The 24,416-nt window shown below is 31.2% G+C and overlaps 1 pseudogene; it reads right to left on the reverse strand.

The window, feature by feature from the left end:
* LOC109099200 overlaps positions 1–24,416 on the reverse strand; it is a 142,702-nt pseudogene that overhangs the window by 94,892 nt on the left and 23,394 nt on the right.

Genomic DNA, 24,416 nt, shown 5'->3' on the forward strand with positions numbered 1-24,416 from the left:
GTGCATTACTGTATTTCCAAGAGATGTTTGATATATTGGTGAAGCACCTTGACTTTGAATGAAATATAAAAATATAAAAATATGAATATAAAAAATGTTTTGTTAATTTAAATATAGCTGAAATAACATAAATTATTAAAATTAGATGTTTAATTTCAACTGAAATTGGAAAGTGAAAGTAAGTTTTGATTGAAGTACTAAAATATATGTAAATAAAACAATGACAAATGCAGGTAACAAAATTATTTTAAAAAACTAAAATTAAATGACAACTGAAAATAGAAAAAAAATACAAATATTAATTAATTTAACAGTAAAATATATTTTACTATGTATTTTCTAGAACTTAACATGTAACTTATATATATAAAAAACTGTTGTTTTTTAGACCTCTGACCTACTGTACATTGAACTGTATTTTTATATTTTCTATATTTTAGTATAATTATCTTGATCTTTAAAATATACAACCTCTTTGATTTTGAACTAATGATCAGAGAAAGTGTGAAAGAGATCTAAATATATAAATAAATGTTAAAAAATAAACAAACAAATAAGATAACACATTGCTGTCACTATAAGTGGACATCAGGGAATAAAATGCTCCAAGATTTGACCTTATAAACACTTTCTGGATGAAGAGCAGCAGTTCAGCACATAATATGACAGATGTTTGTCATTTCATGTTTTAAATCTGCATCAAAATCCCCTTAATGTCAAACGGCTCAATCCACACCATGCACATCATCTTTGAGACTCTGAGCTGCTGCTGACACAGACATCCAACACTTACTGTCCAAAACTCACAAACATCAAAGCCAATCTCATCTCGCTTCTGGACAAGACAAGCAAGTGAAAACAAACAAACAAAAACTTGCAAGATAATTAATCTGTCAGTAGGCCAAAAATAATTTAATAATAAAAAATAAAGTTTAAACAAAAAAGAAATATCAATGGCTACTAATATTTAGCATAAAGTTTATTTTAGATCTTTATATATATAATGTGTAGTATCTATAAAGAAAGAAAGAAAAAAATCAAAAATCAAAAAACCAAAAATAACAATAAAACACAACCACTTCAAATTAAAACTAAAACAACACCAAATGTTGTATAAAAATTGCATTGCAATTTTTGCAAAAGCTGGAGCAAAATGAAGTCATAATAATTAAGCAATAATAATCATTAAAAAAGTTGTGCGTGGGACTGTATTTATAGTAGCATAAGTAAATTGATCTAAAAGTTTTATTTTGCACGTGTAATGATCTAATCTTGAGTCTGAATGCAGCAGTATAATGTTCTTCCGCTGTCCAACATCGCATTAGATCTGTCAACTGAATGAAAAAAAAAACCCTTCTCTTGTGAAAATATGCTTCTGATTTATTAGCAGCTATAGGTGAATAATTAGAAGAATTATAAAATCAAAAACTATTTGTGCTACAAAATAAGTGTGTGTATGATTATCCTAATAAATTTAGGCAAGACATTACAGGCAAAACCATTGTTTGTTCCATGCAATGGTCAGTTATTTTATTGTACTTTATTTATTTACGTCTGTAGATTTCAATTCTAATTCATATCTTTAAAAGTTTCCTTCTCCACTTCAGCAGTACTTACAAACACCAAAACTTACAGTTTTATTTCTCTATATATTCTGAAGATTTTTACTGTGGGGTTTGTTCATATTTCATTCACCCTGATTTATACAACATTTTATTCCTAAAAGCATGGTGAAAATGAATTGGTTTTCTCTTTTTTGACTGTATTTTCAGATATATGAAGTGATAAAGAGAAATCAAAACCCCCTCTGGAAAAACCTTTAACTCTAATATGGCAACAAAATCAAACAAGAATTTTAGACCAATGTACAGTCTAGTGGAAAAAAGACTTAATACGCATTAAATGTTGGTTTTATTATACTTTATCTATTCATGTCTGTAGATTTAAATTTCAATCCATTTCTTTAAAAGTTTCCTTCTCCACTTCAGCAGTACTTACATATACCAAAACTTACAGTTTTATTCCTGTCTATATTCTGAAGGTTTTTACTGTGGGGTTTGTTCATATATCATTTGCCTGAATTTATACAAAATTCTAGCTGAAAATATAAATTTTTTCTCTTTTTTTTGACAGTATTTTCTGATTTATGGAGTGATAAAAAGAGAAATCCAAAATCCCTACTGGAAAAAGCTTAAACTCTAATATGTCAACAAAATTAAGCAAGCATTTTGAACCAGTGTTCAAATTTCTGTTCTGGAAATTTATGCAAATAAGTGCATATTTATTAAACACTTCCTCAATTGCATTACTTAAAAATAACGTTTCAGAAAAACTTGTAATACAATTTTTTTGTGTGTGTCTTGTCTTAAAATAGTACAATAACATATACCAATTTTCAACATCAAGCAGCATAATGGACTGTTTTTTATTAAAAAAAATTTCAGTAAAGTCAAGTCACCTTTATTTATATAGTGCTTTTAACAATACAGACTGTGTCAAAGCAACTGTACAGCATTAATTAGGAAAATAGTGTGTCAATAATGCAAAAAAGTTAAAATATGTGAAAGTGACTGACACTGGAAACCTCACACATTCAAGGTAAAAATGGTTAAAAGGTTAAAACTGCATGGGTTATGTTCACAAAACACATTATAACCAACAAAACAAACTAACCAGGTAATGCTTCAAATGTCTCTTTTCTTAATGAATCAACCACATCTTAAGCATGCAAGTTTTTAAATGCTTTTAAATGTCCTCATGAATCATTACACAAATGTCTCAGTAATGATGGTTATTAGGGATGCACTGATACAAAATTTCCACTATAATATTGCTAACTGATTAATCAGAATGACATCAGCTGATAACTATAGCGAATACAAATCTCTCCCAACTAGTGCTGTAAACTACACAGGAACCGCTCGTTTTGTACATTTCTATAATATTAGAGGTTAAAATTAGCAACAGAAACCAAATTGTTATATTAAACTGTTATTTATTTTCAGATATAATGACCACACTTAAAAAAATGCAATATTTGTAACAACTCAATTGCACAGATAGTTTTCATAAAAACTTGTCTTCATGACAGATTTATTCAAACATGCATATTTAATAACAGTAAATATGCTCCTCTCTAGTGTTTTTATAGCTAATTAACCAACACTGGAGAACTCTTCTGAGGTAAATGCAACATCAAGTGACAAAATGATCACAAGCTGTTTTATAGACATCTTTCCATGACATATTAATCGATTACATTAGACATGATTCATTTCAGTAAGTTGTATCTTTCAACACCTTCTGATGTTCATTCATGTTTATTTCACCTTACAATTAGTTAAAGTGGAAGAGACTCCTGCTTGAACTGAGGTAGCTGCAGCAAACTCTCACGCTATATTTAAACATCAAAACAGCATTTATTGTTTTAATTTTGTGATAAAATGGACAGAATTTGGAAGCTGAGACTTTGTTTCTTATCAGGAGTAATAAAACACTAAGCTCTTTGTTATTATTGGATGGGAGGCACATTACAAATAATGTTTAGTGAAGGGGAAACCAGAGACCTGGCAACCCTGACTTAAAGGGACAGTATACCCCAAAAATTCTGGCATCATTTACTCACCCTCAAATTGTTCCAAACCAGTATGTTTCTTTCATCTTTTAAACACAAAAGAAGATATTTTGAAGAATGTTGGTAACCAAACAGCTGACAGTAGCCACTGACTTCCGTAGTATTTTGTCCATACTATGGAAGTCAATGGCTACCAGCCATTCTTCTTTTGTCATACAGTTTTGGAACAACTTAAGGGTGAGTAAATGATGCCAGAATTGTTATCTTTAGGTGAACTGCACTTTAAACTACAGGTGATTCATAGAGTCGAAAATAACCTGAGTTAACGACACTATTTTTCAAGTGAGATTGCATTATCATGTTAACCTTGGCAACCCTAAATTCTAGAGGCATTTCCTTCACACATGAGTAGCAATTTGTCACATATTTCTACCCCTTTTTGATTGACAGCATGATTATATGCTGATACCAATTATCGGCCGATATATCGGTGCATCCCTATTGGATGTTCAGGCAGTGATTGACAGGTGGTGTTCATCTCTCTCTCTCTCTCTCTCTCTCTCTCTCTCTCTCTCTCACCTGTGGTCGTGGATGTCCAGTGACCAGGCAGGTGAGCTCGAGCGTCTCTCCCTCTCGGATGGTGTAAACCCTCTCAGAGTAACGCTCCTCCTCTACGTTACACGTGTGACCCGAGTGCACAATCCGGACGGTAGGAGGTGCTGTGAAGAGAACAGAGTGAAAGCGTTATAATCATGCATCAAACACATCCCTCCCTCCGTCTCATCACTCTGTATCAAAGCATGAATCCTCATATTGTTAATCGTGTAAACGCACACGTCCTTGAGCAGAATGAGTCAGCTGCCTTTGGATTTGAGCTCTATCAAACACACTTCACTCTGCACCACACGACGACTACCTAAACGACTAATTCAGCATCTAACAATCCCTAGAGAAGCTGGGCAATGATTAATGAACGTGCACACTAGAGTCCGACTCTTTGATTTAATGCTGAATAAAAAACAGAGTGACATTCATTATCTACTTTATGTTTAAAGATTCTTCATGTGCATTGTCTGTACTGTACAAAAAGTTTTCTTACTATACCTGAGGAAAAACTATACTGTTATAGATTGATCCTTACATTTCATGTACTGTAATTTTTCAGTAAAATACTGTTAAATGTACCATTTTTGAAAGTAAAAAAATAAGGTAATTTAATTTATAGTGACAAACAGAAAACTGACATTCATTGTGTGCCATTTGATTGTATATCGCCTGAAATGTATTTCTTAATAGTTTTTGTTATCAGTTAATAATTCAGTTTAAATGTAATGAAAGGTTAAGAAATTCAGTCATTTTTGTTTGTAATTTTTATAAATGTTTATGTATATATAGTTATTGTTATTATTATTATTATTCAGTTTTATTTTGTAGTACACCAGGTTAAATAAAAATAAGAAAAGTTGCATTAGCAACTAGCTGAATTTAAATATATGTGTGTGTGTGTGTGTGTGTGTGTGTTTATTTTGTTTCAGTTAAATTTTTATTTCGAATAACATTTTTATTATTATTATTACTATTATTATTATTATTAGTTACCTACTGTATAATAGTCCTTAAAAAAAGAGCCAAAAAAAAAAGTAATTTAAAATGTAATTTAAAAACAAAAATGACCATTTTAAACTGTGAAACATACAGTTTGCTCTACAAATATATTTAAATTTTTTGTGTATTTTTACAGAATTATTCTGTTAACCACATCTGTTTTTCTCTACAAAAACAACAGGATTGTTTTTCCAAGATTTTGTTTCTCATTCTGAAGAAAACAGCGTTTGGTTTTGTGCATGACCTCAAATGACACACTTTGAACCTCATGGGAAAGAAGGGCACTAAAATAAATAAATAGGTGATTTTATTCACAACCAATTGAACAGCATTTAGGTTTTATGTGGTCAAAGCACATTAGAGAGCATCAGACATGCTGCTGAGCTCTATGACACATTTTATGGAGAAATTAAATGAATTTTATTTTGTTAAATTTATCAGCCATCACTTACATCACAGTATGCATTCATTAACATCACCTCAATCAGACACGCAGCATGGTTTGCGGACGTCATTGCATTTAAGTGTGGAAAAGGCCTGTGAGAGACGCAAGAGCACGGGGAAACACCTTTGACTTTTGACCTTTGACCCAGCAGATGCTTCAGATCATTTGTCTTTTACACCCAAGAGCTCTTTAAATAATTGCATGATAGTTGTGTTTGCTCAGACAGATCACTGATGTAAGAGTGAATGACATACTCTCTCTCTCTGTGTGTGTGTGTGTGTGTGTGTGTGTGTGTGTGTGTGTGTGTGTGTGTGTGTGTGTGTGTGTGTGTGTGTGTGTTTTCTCTGCAGATCTGCAGTTGAATAACGCTGAGCATGAAAATGGCAGTGAAGATGCCAGAAGGATTCCAGCAGATCCGTCAAACAGACCCAGCTGCTATTTAGATAATTTTGGATAAAATAAAAATGATTAAATATATATCTTATTTTTAACACACATATATATATTAATATTTTTTTTTAAATTTAAATAAATAAATAAATCTAACATCCATGCATTCTCCAAACTGCTTGCACCACATTTTAAATAGATGTAATTACTATGAAAAATAAAATAATAAATATATGAAAAATAAATAAATGAATAAATACAAATGTACAAAATAATAAGTAAAAAAAGAGAAAATAATATAAGAAAATATTTAAAAATATTTCTAATTCAAAAAATATATTTTATAAAAATACAAATATTTTTTTCAAATACAATAATTGTATAAAAATAAATATTAGAGAAAGATTTAAATATATAAAATTTAAAACTTACATAAATGAAAAAAAAAATAATAAATAATCCATCCACTCTCCAAACTGATTGTTCTGAGTAGAAATCTATTCCACATTCTAGATCCATTCTAGAGAGCCAGTGGCTGTTAATGCAGTTCAGCGTAAAACTGATGAGGTTATGGAAGAAAGAGTCATTTCTGATGACGAGAGGAGAAACAAAAAAAGTGAAAACAGCCAGAACGAGAGTGCAAAAGTTCCTCACATGTGAAGAACAAATAAAACGTCACGTTTCGGTATCTTTGCATGTGCAGTCATTAAATTACAATCATACTCAGTCCTCGTTTACTCACCGAAGTCTCATTTTTCTGTGGAACACAAATGCAGATGCTGATTATTTGCACACAACTGATGACAGACAGTCTTTAAAATGCAACAGCATGCAGAAGCTTGAGTAATTCTGGACAGACATCGAGGTGAAATGTTTCTTTGATCAATCATCCGGAGCGATCTGTTTCCACACAGATCATGCTAACACTGTGTCTCGCGTCTTTGAAGCCGAGCGTGTCTTTGAGGACGTACTCCAGCATTTGATCCGATTGCAAAAAACAAAAAAAAAATCATAACAGAAAAAAGCTGCTTCCCTCCCATCAATCAATAAGAGGTCTAATTGAGGTTTGATGTTTTGCTCCTGCATCAATGCACTCATTTACATCTCAAGCAGAAACGGGAGGATTATTTATCCAGATATTCACTGGGAAACACAAACGTGGCAGCAGTCAGTCGTCCCGAGGGCTTAACGTGTTATTTTTAGCACACATTTGTGTTCGACAAAGCAAAGTCAAGAGAAACTCATTAAATGAATGAGAAGTGATGAACTCCACCAGAAGACGACGGGTCGCTGTGACTTACAGAACTCAGCATAATGAGACACGATTACTGACATTACAACAAACAACAGCCAACCTGCCAGATCAGAACACTGTGACACTGTCTGACAAATACATGCTGTGCTCAGCAGCCTCACACACACACACACACACACACACACACACACACACACACACACACACACACACACACAGACACAGACACACACACACACACACACACACACAACCTCAACGGAAACTGAGACCAGTGCTGTTATTGTGAACTAACACTAAAAATAAAACTATAAAAAATTATTTAATATTTTGTTGAAAAAAAAATAAATAATAATAATTATCCTCTAAAGTGCTTGTCCCATGTAGGGTTGTGTGGATAAAAATAAATAAATAAATAAATAATAAAAAATAAAAATAAAAAATAATAATTAGTCCATCCATGCATCAATCAATCCATCCTCTAAATTACTTGTGCTATTTAGATTGATAGATAAATTGATAAATAAATAAATAAATAAATAAATAAATAAAAGAATAAATAAAAGAATAAATAAAGAATAAAATAAAATAAAATAAAAAATATTTAAAAAAAATAAAATAAAATAATTTTATTCTCCAAACAGCTTGTCCTTTAATTCATAAAAATAAAAATAAAATAAAATAACCTATCCTCTAAAAAAATTATAATAGAAAAAATAAAATAAAATAAAATAAAATAAAATAAAATAAAATAAAATAAAATAAAATAAAATAAAATAAAATAAATGAATAAAACAATACATTAAAAATAAAATAAAATAATCCATGCATCCATCCATTAACCCATCCTCCAAACTGTTTGTCCTATGTAGGATCGCTTGGATAAATAAATAAATGTACATTTACATTTAGTCTTTTAGCAGCCACTTTTATCCAAAGCGACTTTCAAAAAAAAAAAAAAAAAAAAAAAAACAATCCTAACTGCTTATTTAATCAATGATATTAAAATACTACTGCTATTTTAATGAAAGCTTCTGATTCATGTTTTGCTTTAGATGAATGTGACTGAATAAGATCAGGACCGTGAGTTTTCTCACACGGGACGCAGATGTTTGTTTGGCTTCTCTGAGCGTTTACACTTCTGATCTTCCTCTCTCATCATTAAACTTTAAAAGCCTCATGTTTGTTCAGATATTTAGCCTGCAAAAATCTCCAAGAATCCTGATTCAAGAATCTGAAGTTGTGAGTCGTTCCTAATATTAAATCTGAATCGGGACAAATTCAGAGGTTTATTCTGCAGTTTCTCAGCAGCGCTTTGTGTAACGGCTTCATAAAAGCACAAAAAGCTGAAGCATTAGAGACGGCAAACTGAGCAAAGATCACAACACCGTCAGACGACTGATACGGTCAATCTGTCACCAACAGACCAAACCGAGAGAAACTCACACGCCACGGCAGGCTGAGACAGTAGCACTCCTCTCCTGTCTCTGCATCCTTCACCAACATGTCAGTCTTATTTTTTTAATTTAATTTTTTTTTTTTAACTTTTTACTACATTTTTAATTTTAATTTTTGTTTCTTATTTCAGTTCATTATTTTTGTAGTTATTTATTTATTTATTTTTTTAAAAAAAAAGACACCAAAAAAAAAATAACACTAAATTATTAAAATACTTATTTATTAAAAAATAAAATATTTATTTATTTATATCTCTTTTAGGAGAATTCAGTTCTCCCATCTTTTGTTAAAGTCAGTGCGCTCTATTCACAGCAGTGTTGTTCCACTGGACGTCGCATTACAAAGCCATTAAAGCGTGTTGCTTCGGCTGTCGGACTGTCAAACGCTCTGCTTCAGACGCTTCTGTCATCTCTCTGATTCTCGTGGGATTTGGACGAGACTGAGATCACAAACTACACAACTATGCAGAAGAAATAACACGTCTCCTGTTACAGACTGTGACTTCTAAAAAGACTTTCATTTGTTTATGGGTGGTTGAAATTAACATTTTTATTAATTTAATTTAATTTAATTTAATTTAATTTAATTTAATTTAATTTAATTTAATTTAATTTAATTTAATTTAATTTAATTTAATTTAATTTAATTTAATTTAAAACTGCCTGTCTGCACATAGAAGAAATAACACATTACCTTTCATAGACTTTGAATTCTAAAAATACTTTCTTTTATTTATGGGTGGTTGACATTCACACTTATTTTATATTTTATTTTATTTTATTTTATTTTATTTTATTTTATTTTATTTTATTTTATTTTATTTTATTTTATTTTATTTTAAATTAAATTAAATTAAATTAAATTAAATTAAATTAAAAACTGCCCGTCTGCACATAGCAGAAATAAAACCTTTCATAGACATTAATTTATAAAAAGACTTTCATTTGTTTATGGGTGGTTGACATTTACACTTTTTTATTAATTTAATTTTAATATTTTATTTTATTTTATTTTATTTTATTTTAATTAATTTAAATATATTTTATATTTATTTTCTATTTGATTGTAATTTATTTTCTCATTTTATATTTTTATTTTAAATTAAATAAAAACTGCCCGTCTGCACATAGCAGAATAAAACCTTTCATAGACATTAATTTATAAAAGGACTTCATTTGTTTATGGGTGGTTGACATTTACACTTTTTATTAATTTAATTTTAATATTTATTTTATTTTATTTTATTTATTTTATTTTATTTTATTTTATTTTATTTGATTTTATTTTATTTTATTATTATTTTATTTTATTTTATTATTTTATTATTTTATTTTAATTAAATTAAATTAAAAACTGCCCGTCTGCACATAGCAGAAATAAAACCTTTCATAGACATTAATTTATAAAAAGACTTTCATTTGTTTATGGGTGGTTGACATTTACACTTTTTTTATTAATTTAATTTTAATATTTTATTTTATTTTATTTTATTTTATTTTATTTTATTTTATTTTATTTTATACCCTCCCGTCTGAACACAGAATAATAACAGATTTCCTATTACAGACTTTGATTTATAAAAGACATTCATTTGTTTACGGCTGAGTGACATTTAAGCAGGAACACGGAGGAAAAATACAGAGAACAAGACGAGGACATGATATTGTTTTGTTGCACGTAGCTCCAGTTACTCAGAAAAGGTCACTGGTAATTGAATTTTTGGTTTTTCAAATGAATTTATCTCTCAGCATAGATTAGGCTGTGACCTATTGATGAAGAATATTTATCTGCGCTCGCCAACGCCAGCAACAAAGAGCTCGAATTAAAACTCAGCTTATTGAATCCTAATTCATTCCCTGTCAGAAACACATTCAGATCATGATTTAGAAAGTTACAGACTGTTTTAAAACTTGTGTCATACAAAGAGTAATGAGTTTTATTTTTTTAAGGAAATTAATGTTTTTATTCACCAAGGATGCAATAAATTGATTAAAAGTGACAGCAAAGACATTTATAATGTTACAAAATATTTCTAATTCAAAAAAATGCTGTTCTTTTGAACTTTCTATTCATCTGTGAATCCTGAAAAATAATGAAACTAAATATTAAACAAAACTTATATCACTGGTACACACACATATGTTTGGACCAGCGTTATTATTGTTAACTAAAATGAAAACCATTAAAAATTTTAAATATAAAAAATATATTTTATTTCTTAGTTTTACTGTATGTCTAAGTACTAAAAGAACAAAATAAATAAATTATATATATATATATATATATATATATATATATATATATATTATATATATATATATATATATATATATATGGCTAAAAAATTAACAAAACAAATAAAAAATAAAAACACAAAAATAATTACTAATATCTTAACTAAGATTAAACTGAAGACAGAAAATATGAAAATAAAATGTATTCAAAATATATAACTAAAACTGAAACTAACAACTAAAGCTTAATAGTACAAACTAATAAAAATAACAAAAAATGCACAACGAAATGACCAATAACCAAGTCTAAGAAAAATATATATAACTGAAACTAATACTAAACACTAAAACACAAAATAAAAACTATACAGACACTAATAAATCACTAATAAAAAGTGACAAAAAACACAACAAAATTACTAAAATTGTAACTAAAATCAATTTGGAAACAGAAAAATATTAAAAAAAGATCTAATTTAAAATATGTAAACGAAACTTAAATGAAACACTATAAAACTTGGACGTTAAAAAAAGTGACAAAAAAGAGTGACAGGAAATAAAATAAACAAATACATTAAAGGACATTACAATAGATAGATAGATAGATAGATAGATAGATAGATAGATAGATAGATAGATAGACACAGTACCGTTACTCGAGGTGTATCTCTGTAGTGAAAGTGAGGTTTTGGATCAGATGAGGCCTGTTGTAAGGTTATAGATCACTGACCGGTTGTCAAAGCATCAGTCGCTGGACTGGATGATAAGAACTCAGTCTTTCTGTCAGACAGAGACGTTTGGCCTCAGCAGAAACATGCGGACCATTTACAGTCTGAATCTGGCTCTGCAGCACTTCATCAAAGAGCTGGACGCTAACAGACCATCACTGGACAGTTATGAGCTCCGATCGGCCAAACCAGCTCTTATCCGGCTCCGCAGACGCCCGAAAACTCCCACAGTTACACACACAAACCAGAGGATCATTAGAAACACTGGAGCAGAAACACACACACCACTCACATTCACACATTCACATGCTTTAGCTTACATTAGACTCTTAAAGGTTCTTAAAGGTGTTTGTTTTTCTCTCCTGTGTTGTGAAAGTGGGCCCATCGTTCATCTATAAATACCTGTCTTACCTTGTCTTAGTTAGTTAATTTGGTTTCGTTCAGTTCAGTTCAGTTCAGTTCAGTTCACCTTAGTGTGCCCTTATACTGAGTATAGTTCTGCTTTGTCGACCTCAGATTTTTTTCTAGCGAGATTATTTGTTGATTTTTTTCCCTTTAGTTTGAATGTATCATCTGTGATCTTTTTTTATTATTTTATTGTATTTAATTTAATGTTAATTAATTACTTTATTAATTAACTAATTAATTAATTTATTTATTGTTAAAATAAATGTCATATTTTTGTTGGAAATCCTGTGTCCTCATACCTTTCTACGTGCCTCCCTCACAATATATATATATATAAAACTTAGAAATATATTACATTATTACGTAATCATTTGGGGTTATATGCAGCAAAGTAAATGTAACATTTCAATATTATACATTTTAATTAAATTGCATGCCCTTACTTTGTATGCATGAAAGTGTTTAATTAAAAAAATACATTAATTACAAATTATTACAAAAATAATACACAAAAAATTATAAATATTTAATTTAATATAAATTAAATAAAAGTTAATTAATTAATAATATCAATACATTATATACATTAAATATAATACAAGTTATAAAAAATAAATGGACCCTTTGCTTTGTGTGTATGGGGGTGTTAAATAAAAAAAGAATTGAATAAAAGTATGTTGATTAATAATATCAATAAACAATGCATAGTGACAACAACAACAATCAATAATAATATTAAAACAGTTTAAAGGTTTAAAATATTGCATAAATTACACTTGACTTCAATACCCCACATATTGATAGCAGCTCCCTGATGCATGAAAATGATCATCAATATGAGAGTGTACAGTCTAGAAAATGAACACACAACTCTTTAAGCGAGATTCCATCATCCTCTCTGGCCCTCGGAGCACGACAGCAGCTCGTCTCCATCAATTAAAGCCCTAAAAGTCACATCTAATCACAAGAGGGCTTTAAACTGCTGAGAGCTCAATCAGGAGCGAGTCTGAGGCTGATCAGAAGGAACAGCAGCGCATGATGAACAGCATTTGTTTAGCAAACACAGAAAGCAGGACAGAGATGCTGTGAAACGCTCCAGGAACGGCACAGTAAAGGTGCGACTGCATAATTACATCCATGGAGAAATAATTAAATCCTCGCAAATGCGCGTAATTGGTCTGGGATGATAGTGAAATACACGCTGGAGGACACGCGGAAAATTAACCACCTCAGAACTCTTCATCTACACTTAATCAAAGTTCTAATGCATTTAAATGAAATTAAAATTAGTTTAGATGCAAATAAATGAGTCATTTTTAGCTTTAAAAGCATTTACTTAATAGAAATATATCTTCAAGATATTAAATATCAAAATTAATTGTTATTTTCGTGTATTTAAATAAAAACAATTAAACATTTTTTTATTTTTTAAATAAAATCTGTTCCTGAATTTAAATTGAATTTAGTTAAACAGTATACAAAATTAGAATTAAGATTTTAATGTAATTAAGTGGAAATAAAATTATTTTTATTTTTTTAGCTAGAGAACAGGAGAAAAGCTTTTCTAATATTTCTAATACAATTCCAATATATTATAAGATTTATTATCTGCAATATATTATGATTTATTTATTTATTTATTTTTGGTACATATAAAAAAAAAATATTGAACAACATTTTTGCTTTTTAAAATAAACTCAGTTCCTGAATTTGAATTTAATTGAAATAACAAACAGGATACAAAATTCTAATTCAAATTGTATTGCAAGTAGAAATAAAATATATTAAATATATTAATATATTAAATATTAATTCAATACATTACATTATTCTTTTGGTGCAAAATTTGTAATTATTCATTTTAAATATTTAAATTTCAATGATATATATATATATATTAACATCACAATGCACTTCCTGGTTTAAAAAATTTAACTTAGGTAGGAAACAGGATGCATAACTACATTTCAAAATTGAGTGCAAGTACAATTAAAATTAGTTAAAATAGAAAGAAAACTGTAATTTTAACAAGAAAAGATGGTGATATACAACATTATAATAAATAGACGATTTGAGGAATCCTTCATGCCACTAATTATCATCACTGTCTAAATAAACAATTAATACTAAAATATAATACTTTCACTCATATTTAGAGAAGCGATTATGTATTTTTGTAGGCCAAAATCCAGAAATAAGCATTTTAGCATTTCTGGCTCTATCATACTGAGCCTGAAGTCAATGGATTTTTAAAATTGATTTTTGGTTCAGTATCTCACTGAAAATATATTTTCGTGTTTAATTCTACGACATAACATATATCAGTACAAGCTCATTTGTGATTTTGAAAGCTTTGCTAGTCTTGAAAAGTGTTTAAATGTGACTACAGAGGTTGTATGAGACATTAAACATAAGGACACCAAACTAATGCTTCGAAAGTTATTCATTTGTGAAGATTATCATGATGAATCAGAAACTTTTGCTGCTCACAGAGATGATTTTCTGCAATAATCCAAAATCCAATGGAAAAATCTTCAAGGGAACCAGAGTGAAGCTACAACCTCCAGAAACACGTATTTCGTGAGGATAAAGACTCTCTTAACGCTTCAGGACACAGTTAGCGAGAGGAAACGCTGCTGTGTTTGTTTAAAAGCCAATGCTCCTCATCGTCCCCACAGAATCACGTTTCACATCAGTGAGATGTTAAAGCCAGTACAGATGTACGCCGGCCAATTAAGAGGGAGATTAATTCAGAACAGCTTCACACTCACAGTCAAAGATAACCAGAAAAGCTATAAACAACAAATACATTTCCAATGAGTAGAAATGCCAGATCTTGTATTTTATGTTACTTTAATGCTGTATATCAAGGCGCTGCCTTTGTACTTTTGACTGAATTACCTGGCAGCCTTTATGATGGCTGTTGTTGTTGTTTATTAAATTCAATAAATATTATTTTATTTAAATAATACTTGTATTTAGTATTGTGAAACAGTGTGTGTGTGTTTGCAATGGTGATTTTAGTGACATTATTCCACCTTTAGATGGCGACAAGTGACTGTTTTACAAGTCAGCGGTAAAGACTTTTATGTTGAAAGAGACTGAAACGGAAGTTATTTTTACTTTTAATAACAGCTTGTAAGATGCAGTTAACAAATGCACTGAACAACCATAATCAGAAAACAACACTAACACACTAAATAACACTCCCACAAAAATATCGCTTTCCTCAGCGGACATTCAGACTAATGTTTTATTGTGAATATGAGATTGAGCTGAAGAATGAATGCTGTATCAGATGCAGGTAATCACACTTGCTCACTCCATCATACTCTAAATAATACACTGCTTTTAATACAGTGATACAATTAGCTCAACGTTTCTTTGTTACTAAAGTTCTAAAGTGATGTTTTTGAATTAGTAATGGATCTTGAGCTCAGCTGTTAAACTGTTGAACTGAAATTTGAATCCGTGGCGGAAGGAAGTAGTTCCGTACAAAAGAGGGTTTTTAAAGACACACTCATGCCGTTGAACTGTTGTATAAACGCAATATCACACTTGTAGCCATGAGATATGGCTGTATATCAGCACAGATATGATTATTTACAGCCGAATTACAGCCGTGCCGATATAGAATCAGAATCAGAATCAGATCATATATATATACAAATGACAAAAAACGCAATTACAACAACAATAAATAAATAAATAATTAAATAAAACTAACTAAAATTTCAAATTAAAATGGAAAATATAAAAATAAAAACTATTAATAAAAACCATAATAGTATCTCAATGACAAAAAAATAACATTGATATGTATTCTGAAAAATATATTTTAAGTAAAGATAATGCAAAATACAATTTAACGGCCAGTAAAGAACAATACATGTTCTCAATTTATCCACATTTGACAGTTTTACAAAATATCGGACTTCAGTCTTTTCAATGTGTTATTTCTTTGTAATTGTTTGTAAAATAAACCATCAATTTCTTTGTGAAAACTGCTTGTACAGGATTTTTTTTTTCCCAGTATTTTTCACAAAAAAAAAAATCAATACCAATCTTAATCATGTTGAAAAACACAGTATACATTTGCTCTCACATATCCTGATTTTCAAGAGACACTAGTGAAAGCAAATCAGCTGAAACACGTGTGATTGAGTCAGATCTTCTACTGATGGGAAGTGTGTGGATTCGCTCTCAAACAATGAGCAGATCAAAAGAGCATGAAACGGAGTCGGACGAACCACCAGCAGAGATGAAGAAGCACAGAAAAGCCTGCCGTGGTTTGTTCTGTAATGGATTCAGATCCAGCCGAGACCTCGACCTACAGCCAGAGAAGCAATCTCAGCATAATCTCGGCATAAATGGGTCGGCAACAATGTTGTAAAAAAGCAGTGTGTTTGACGAGCCCAGAGGTGATTTGGGTCAGATGATGATTTCTGGAGCGCTTTCACAACAGCTTTTCTTACACACAAACAGGCCAAACCACATAATAACAAAACTGGACTGAACCGTCAGAAGCTGTACGATGTTCACGCTTTTCAGCACAAACCAGATAAAACACAACAGGTCTCGACTTAATTACTGTAATGCAGCGTTCATGGCTTGAACTGGAAATGCAATGAGATGCAAAGAAATTATATTATAAAATATCATGTTATAAAAGAAAAGACATTTAGATTAAATCACTAGTCAGTCATTCTGACCAAACAAACCACATGTAAGAAAATTAGAGACTTCCATCTAATTGGGGTGAATGACAACAACAACGACAACAACAACAAGAAAAATTGCATATATATTGAAAAGTTTTGATGGCATTTTCTTTTCCTCTCCCCTCCAGTTTGCTGCTTTGTTTACAGTGGTTACAGGGGAAATCGCTGTATTTCATCAGCACCACCTGCTGTCAGACAGTGGAGTTACATTCTCATTCAATCTGTCTGCCTTTTTGTTCAGACCAATGCGATAATTGCGAATATAATTGTTGTTGTAAATCTTAACTGGTACAATGAAAGCAAGCTAATGTGCATTCTAAAAATCTTAACACTTTGGATAATAAGGTAGCCTATGTAGAATTGTTTATGGAGCAGATAAAATGCCTAACTATGATTTTGATCCTTTTCTTTAAAAAGACTGACATGTGAGGTTTATAATTTCATAAACTTTTTTTTTTTTTGTCAAACATTTATTTGAGCATGTAGCACATGTTAGCAGGTACTGTAACATCTTATGTTGTAAATCACCCAATCAAGATTTTTTTTGTTTGTATAAAATCCAGCCATCATGTTTAATATTAATATTTTAATGTTTATGCAAACAAAAAGTGCATAGTGCTGCTAATTTTATTTGTTGTTTTGTTGTTTTTCAACAAAATTCATGATTTCATATTTGTACTTGTTGTACTTTAATAATACTTTTTGAACATTTCCAACACATTTTAATAATACTGTGATAATATTGATAACCATGATCATGGATATTTGTTCATTTATTATTGTTTACTTGTCTTCATATAACATCATTTATTAAAATGCAAAGTGACATGAGTCAAAAACAATGAAAACAAAAAAAAAATTTCCTTAAATTATGTTAATAATAATAATAATTTCCTGAAAATATTACGTTCTTTGTGTTGTTTGAATTTTGATACTCCATTGCATTTTAAAATGGTACTAAAACTGACTATTACCCAACACTCAATCTCTAAATTAATTTAAAAAAAAAACATTTATGCATCTTATTGGGGCGAATGACACAAAAATCCTTCATTTTGACTAGAAAAAGACACTTTTTCCTGCAGAAATGCAACATTTTAATAACCTGGGAAACAATGTATCAATGTTACAACATGAAAACTGGTAGCATAAATGTTTTAAAAAAAATACGTAAAACAAAGAAATTTACTTTAGATGCAAAACTGTGTAAAATAATACTTGTTTTCCGAAAATAAATACTGAATTACATTTATTTTTAAGTTAATTGTTAGCATTAAGGTTAATTAAAAGCACATTTCTTTAAGAATTTACATTTCTGATTGGGTGAATGATAATAAAACATAATAAAAAAATAAAGAATCACACGTTTAAGAGTGAAAATATTCCATTATTCCTTCACTTTCACCAGAAAAACTTTAATTCTTTCCTTTTTTAATTTCAGTAACCTGTGCAACATGCATCTTTAATGAAACATTGGCACCAAAAATATCTTAAAATATCAAAAACTAAATAAAATTACTTGAGATGCAAAACTGTATTAGAAAATATTGCTTTTACAATTTTTTAAAGAACAAATGAAAAGTTTTAAGATATTTTTGGTGCCAATGTTTCATTAAAGATGCAATGGACACTTCAAATATTCAGTGTATTTTAAGTTAATTATAAAGGTTAACTATGTTTGAAAAATTCTGCATCTAATTGGGTGAAAGAGACAAAAATGAAGAATCAAATGTATAAGGATGAAGATAATCAATTATTCCTTCACTTTCACAAGAGAAACACTCTAAGTTTAATTTTAACAACCTGAAAGAAAAAGTATAAAAAAAAATCTCTTTGAGATTATAAATATCTAAAAAACTAAATTTTTTAAAATAATAAAAATTTAAATAATATTTAATTTTAAATTAATTGTAAGGTTAAGGTTAGTTTAGGTTTTTTTTAATTTTAATTTTTTTTTTAAATAAACAACCATACTAACTTGCATTGCTGGAAAACTAAAGCTACTGTCAGTAAATCATGAGAGTGATGTGTTCCAGTGAGGAGCGCAGGTAAACCGTGTGTTTGTGTGTTTGTGTGAGGGCAGGATGATTCAGTATGTGCTGAATGTGGACGTGAGTCTGGACTTGCCGCAGGTCCATGCATCAAAGCCTCGCGGACGATCCAGCTGCACACGGATGATTTATTACTGTACACCGTGCTTTAAATTACACTCAATGCCATCTATAGGTAGCTGTCAGCGTGAGCGGAGCACTAATGCTTCTGCTGCGTCTGAGACCAGAGAACTTCCACTAAAACACGAAACAAGAGCCACGAGAGATGCCTGTGATCCTTCAACAAGCTTTAACCATCCACTGACACATGAACACCTCATCTGTTACATCAGAAACCACACTGAGATCCACCTGACTTTACATTCTTGTGCTTTGCTGACGGAGTTTCACTACATAATGCATAACTCATTGTAGAAAATTAGATGTTTGCAAAATAAGGCAACAGAGTTGTGCACATTAAAATACAACACAACGGATCACAGAACACAGACTCACAGATTCAGCATAATTACTGAAGAGAAACCTTATAGAGAACCTAACACTATTAAACTACTGCACCACATTCAATATTTTATTCATACTGCTCTTATAAATATATGTAACCAGACAAAAGTTTGCAATCATTAATATTTTTCAAAGATTAATGACAGAAGTCTCTTCTCACCAAGGCTGCATTTATTAGACCAAAAATACAGATATATATATTTTTTTTAAATATTATTATAATTTAAAATATCTGTTCCCTTTCAAGGGAACTTCGAACTGGGTCCTCTAGCGACCCCTAGAGGACACAGTGTCTCGTTCCCTACTCAGGGAACCATGGTTACATTCGTAACCTGAGACGTTCCCTTTCAAGGGAACCTTCGAAATGCATCCTCTAGGGGTCGCTAGAGGACGCAGTGTCTCGTCCCCCTACTCAGGGAACCGGCATTATTTCTGTGATTGTAACCTGACACGTTTTCTATGTGAATATAGTTTAAAATGTAATTTATTTCTGTGATCAAAACTAATTTTTTAGCAGCCATTACTCTTAAACCATGATACACTACCAAAAAATTAGGATAAGTACAATTTCTTTAAGAGAAAAATAAGAAAGAAAGAAAATATTGATCAAAAGTAACAGAAAGGCATTTATAATGTTCCAAAAGATTTCTTTTTCAAATAAATGCTGCTCTTTTGAACTTTCTATTCATCCGTGAATCCTGAAAAATAAAATATATCACAGTTTCCACAAAAATATTGTGCGGCACAACTGTTTTCAACATTGATAATAATCAGAAATGTTTCTTGAGCAGCAAATCATCATTATTAGAATGATTTCTGAAGATCATGTGACACTGAAGACTGGAGTAATGATGCTGAAAATACAGTTGAACATATACACTTATAAATAAATTACACTTTAACAGAGATTCACATAGAAAATGGAGATTTTAAATTCTAATAATATTTACAATTTTTCACTGTACTTTTTAATCCAAACAAAAAACAAACAAATAGATACAAAAAAAAAAAAAAAAACCACAAAACAAACAAATAAATACAAAAAAAAAAAAAAAAAAAAAAACATTGGCTTGTCTGATATTTAAAATTAATAAAACTTTTACCATTTAAAATAAAAACTAAAAATATAAAAATTAAAACAAATTAAAAAATTTGAACAAACACTATAATAGTAGATCAGTGATAATACTGTAAGTCACACTGTGTAGTGTTTTGTGAGAGCAGCAGAAGAACAGAGACGCTGTAGCTTCAGGACTCATCACTGCTCTTAATAACGGCAACAATTATTCATGCCACTCAGCGTAACGCATTGTGACGCCGGACGCAGGGAATGTTGTGCACGTAATGAAGGCTAATCATGGGCCAAACACTTCACGCCGCTCTAATTAGAGCTCTTTTCAAGCTTCTTCGAGGGTCATAATAACGAGGGACGCAAATAAAACATGATGGTAAATTGGCAGATACGAAATACGCACAAACACCTTCATATACAATCACCTGAACAACCATAACTAGAACACAGCTAAACCATAATATATCAGATTTACAATAAATATATATTGTTGATCGTTCAAAAATATATACCATAAAAAAACTACAAAATTACAACACTATATATACTGGATATATACATATTATAAATTAAATACAAATATAAAATATAATTTCATATTATAATAGTACATATTATATAATTATATATTATAAAAACATTATAAAATATTTTTATAAAATATTACAAAAACTTATTTTAAACTACTTACCAAAAAACATAACTAAATTAAGTTTAACTTTAACTTTATAAAATAAATAAAAAAAAAATAAAAAATAAAAAAATAAACAAATAAAAAAATATATAAACATTAAAAAAATGCTAAAAATTACAAACAATTGCTACAACGTTAACAAAAATTAACACAAAAACGGAAAATGTAAAAATTAAAAATCAATTCAAACTATTAGTAAAAACTACAAAAAAAAAGTAAATAAATAAGTAATAGTTTCAGTTTTCTTTTATTTACAAAAAATATATTTCAACAATAAAATGACAAATACACACACACAAAAAAAAAAAACTAAAACATTAACAAAAATTATTTTAAAAACAGAAAATATAAAAATAAAAACGAATTCAAAATAAGAAAAACTACAAAACGAGTAAATCATTTTTTCTTTTTAAATTATTAATATTTTAATGTTTTTGGGGGAAATCTATAATGCTTAACGCTACATTTATTTGATCCAAAATGCAGGAACAACAGTAATGTTTTGTAATAATATTATATTTAAAATTACCATGTTTTATAAAAAAAAAATTATTATAAAAACAATTTCCCTAGTAATCTAAAAATATATCAAACTGTGCTCAGATTTAATCAGAGATCTCAATGTGAAATAATATTAAAATGAATCAAAGTGATTCAACAAAATTTCACAAGTCTATAACAAAACATAATCACAACTTCACAGGCATAAAATCTGAATCAACAGAAAAAACACCGTCACACATATATCAATAAAAGTGAACATGTCGTGTCATTTATATCCATATGTTCACACAAAATAATGCACCTCGGATCTTTAGAACACAGTTATTAATTTTCTCAGTTAATTTCACCATGTAAATACGAGCTGGAAGCCTTACAGAAAGTGTATTTTTCAGGTGAGTGTACAGCTGAGTGCACGAGCAGGATTTGCTCAGAGCTCATTCTTCACGTCAGCGGGGGGTTCTGGCACCTGTACCACAAACCGCGGTAAAACCCAGAGCTCACACGCTTCCTGCTGTGACCGCTTCCCCTCGAGATTCAACCCGCCGGTGCTTCACCAGATCCAGCTCACCTGTGGCTGCTGATCCGTCCAACCCCCCACAACACGGCAAAACAACAACAGAGAACTAGACCCAGAACACCACTGACATTTAGCTACACCACGCTACATAAAATAATAATAACAACACTAATTCACATAAAAATAATTAATACATTAAAGACAAGAAAAAATAATTCATTCAACAAGAAAAAACAAGGCGATTGAAATCAAACAAAAGTGAAGTTAAATCACCTGAGACAGTGAATCACCTGATTGAAGTGAACCAAATGAGTCAGTGAATCACCTGATTGAAGTGAATCAAATGAGTCAGTGAATCACTTCATTGAAGTGAATCAAATGAGTCAGTGAATAATCTGTTTGACGTGAATCAAACGAGTCAATGAATCACCTGATTGAAGTGAGTCAAACGAGTCATTGAATCACCTGATTGAAATGAATCTAACGAGTCAGTGAATCACCTGATTGCTGATCTTTTCAGAATCAGATCAGAATCAGAAAGAGCTTTATTGCCAAGTATGCTTGCGCATACAAGGAATTTGTTTTAGTGACATAAGCTTCCAGTACACAAAAGACAACAACACACAGTCAAAAAAAATAAAAACCCTTTGCAGATAAATAAGTGTATAAACAATTGTGCTATAAATTGATAAATGGAATTGGATTGAGTAAGATGCAGGGATGTACCAAGGATGAAAGGGGTAACAATAATATAAGGATATTGCACATTTTGATTGTATAAGTGTGGGGAACATTTAACTGTTCATGAGGTAGATTGCCTGGGGGAAGAACAAAAGTTTCTTGTGCCTGACTGGCCTGGTATTGCGGCTCTGAAGCGCCGGCCAGATGGCAAAAGTTCAAAGATGGGGTAACTTGGGTGTGAGGGATCCAGAGTGATTTTCTGAGCCCTTTTCTTCACTCTGGATGTATACAGTTCTTGAACGGTGGGCAGTCAGGGGAGCACCAATAATCCTTTTTAGCAGTCCGAACCATTCTCTGTAGTCTTCTGATGTCTGATTTTGTAGCTGAACCCAACCACACAGTTATTGAAGTGCACAGGAAAGACTCAATGACGGCTGAGTAGAACGGTTTGAGCAGCTCCTGTGGCAGGTTAAACTTCCTCAGCTGGCGAAGGAAGTACAACCTTTGTTGGGCCTTTTTAACAATGGAGTCAATGTGATTGTCCCACTTCAGGTCCTGAATCTGAATGACTCCACTGCAGCCACAGTGCTCTTCATGATGGTGAGTGGGGGGGAGTGCAGGGGGGGTTTCTTCTGAAGTCCACGATCATCTCCACTGTTTTGAGAGTGTTCAGCTCCAGGTTGTTAAGACTGCACCAGACAGCCAGCTGCTCAACCTCTTGTCTGTAAGCAGACTCGTCACTGTCCTGGATGAGACCGATGAGTGTGGTGTCGTCTGCAAACTTCAGAGCTTGACAGAGGGGTCTTTTGAGGTGCAGTCGTTGGTGTACAGCGAGAAGAGCAGTGAGGAGGAGAACACATCCCTGAGGGGCACCAGTGTTGGTGGAGCAGCTGTTTGGACATGAATTTCCCCAGTCTCACTAGCTGTTGCCTATCTGTCAGAAAGAGCTAGGAACAGAGAGCTGGGTCAGTTTGGTCTGGAGGGCTGTTGGGATGATGGTGTTGAAAGCCGAAACTAAAGTCCACAAACAGGATCCTCACATAAGTCCCTGTTTTGTCCAGATGTTGCAGGATGAAGTGCAATCCCATGTTGATTGCATCATCCACGGACCTGTTTGCTCGGTAAGCAAACTGCAGGGGGTCCAGTAAGGGTCCAGTGATGTCCTTCAGATAAGCCAGAACCAGTTTTTCAAACGACTTCATGACGACAGACGTTAGAGCCACAGGTCTATAGTAGTAAGTCCTTGTTATCTTGGGTTTCTTTGGGAATGGGGATGATGGTGTGGAGGTTTGAAGCAGGAAGGCCGCTTCACACAACTCCAGAGATCTGTTGAAGATCTGTGAAAAGATGGGGGCCAGCTGGTCAGCACAGGTTTTCAAACAGGCTGGTGTAACGCCATCTGGGCCTGGTGCTTTTCTTCTTTTGTTCTTCCTGAAGACCTGGCGCACATCATCTTCACAGATTTGAAGAGCAGGAGGTGTGGAGAGGGGGGATTGCAGGAGGTGTTAACGGTTGTGTAGATAGATGGTCAGAATGGGTGTTGAGGGTTTCAAATCTACAATAAAACTCATTCAG

This window comes from Cyprinus carpio, unplaced genomic scaffold, assembly GCF_018340385.1.
Source record: "Cyprinus carpio isolate SPL01 unplaced genomic scaffold, ASM1834038v1 S000006754, whole genome shotgun sequence".
NCBI classification, from domain to species: Eukaryota; Metazoa; Chordata; class Actinopteri; order Cypriniformes; family Cyprinidae; genus Cyprinus; species Cyprinus carpio.